The sequence below is a fragment of the Maniola hyperantus genome, chromosome 22 (assembly GCF_902806685.2).
Source record: "Maniola hyperantus chromosome 22, iAphHyp1.2, whole genome shotgun sequence".
In the NCBI taxonomy this organism is placed as follows: Eukaryota; Metazoa; Arthropoda; class Insecta; order Lepidoptera; family Nymphalidae; genus Maniola; species Maniola hyperantus.
In genome coordinates, this window is record NC_048557.2 from 10,888,613 (window position 1) to 10,890,590 (window position 1,978).

Genomic DNA, 1,978 nt, shown 5'->3' on the forward strand with positions numbered 1-1,978 from the left:
TCGGACTGTATTTTATCATTATCCCGACCTAATCCTATATCTCCTACTAATGCGAAAGTGTGTTTGTTTGTTGGTTTGTCCTTCAAACAACGGAGCAACGGATCAACGTGATTTTTTGAATGGATATACTTATTACTTACATAGAGAACTAAAAACCTGAAGAGTGGCACAGGCTACATTTTATTAGTCTTTTATTAGCCACGGGTCAACCTAAATCAACACGGAGTCGCGGGCAATATCTAGTCACAAATAAATAAAAAAGCTAAAAATGAATACTGCGCTAATAACGTGGTAAGATGGTTTTAGGCCATAGTCCACCACACTAATCACGTCCAGATTGGTAGACTTTACACATCTTTGAGAGTAGGTACCTATTTTGGAAAATTCTCAGATATGCAGGTTTCCTCACGATGTTTTCCTTCTCTGTTTAAAAATCTTCACAGAGTGTATTTCTATTGCTGCTTTAACAACAAATAATAAAAAAGTAAGATGGCGTATTTCAAAATGGCTCCGGTGCAAATAAAAAAAAGTACATAGTGTTATGTATATGTATAATATATTATATTGTAAGAAACCCTTCGGCTCACTTGCAATTTGAAATTACCAACCCGACTTGGTACGAAATATTTCTCCTTCGTAAAGGGTAAGGTCAATACGTCACAGCCTAGTTCTATTCCATAAGGCGGTACAATTTCCCTCGCGAAATGAAATTCGCATCTCATGATGAGCTACAGAGTTTAACTGGCATTGTCTACGGTTACCTAGAGTTCCTGGATGTGACAATATTATTGACCGTTGGCTTATTATAGTTGGAATATAGACAAGGGATCACAAACAAATTGGCTTGGCAAGTGGCCCGGTTTGCACACATAATATACATACCTACACATCTATGTTTCTTATTACGAAATATAGAAACCAATTTTAAAATAGTTTTATACTTAATTTCACTTTATTATAAAACTTAACACTTGGACATAAAGTTTAATAACGATTGCAAAATATTTTAAAATGTTAGACACCTTTCTAAAGTTATCTGTAGTTACTTTACCAACTCAGTTGGTGTTACTTTTTGCCCCCCGCACTTTTTTCATAAAAATCTGGTAGCACTGGAAATGGAAAGTCTGGCGAGTGGCTCATATAAGTAAGGTACACTAAATGTGTGCGTTTGCGAGCGTTTGCGAGCGACTGATTGGTTCGACATGTAGGTATGCACACTTACGCAATGCCCGTTTATCCGACGTAACCACAAGTAAAGTTCACTCGTCTTCGTGAATTGTAAAAACTGTACCTACATACCTACCTAATTATCTCTCTTCAAGTGCCATCTCCTACCGGAGGTTGGCAATCATTAAGGCTAACTGGATCTTGTTTACTGATGCCCGCGACTTCGTCCGCGTGGATTTACATTTTTTTAAATCCCGCGGGAACTCTTTGATTTTCTGGGATAAAAAGTAACCTATGTCCTTACCCGGGGTGCAAGCTATCTCTGTACCAAATTTCGTGAGAATTGGTTGAACGGTTGAGGCGTGAAAGGCTAGCAGACATACAGACAGACACACTTTCGCATTTATAATATTAAGTATGGATTATGGAACAAGAAAATATTTGGATGCCAGATCCAGTAAAACTAAAGAGATGTAAATTCAAAGGCGCGGAGCACACAGCGCCGGAAATGACAGGTTGATGGCTGCCTTAGCTGCTTCCGGTGTGGCGTTTGGAGTGATCTGCTCAAATGACACGGGACTTAGTAGTTTTGAGAAATGCGTTTACCTAATGTAAAAGTATCATATTTTCTACTTCAGAAAATAGACAAAGCAAACGCAAGTTTAATTGGAAAAGTAAGAGGTACCTACTACGTTTTATTTTAAAAAGTTATCTCTATGCATTTAATTACATTAAAAAGTAGGCGGAAAGAGTTAGGTACCTACCTAGTATTTTCTCGAGTGGGAAGGCTTTGGTTTCGAGTAGATATAAA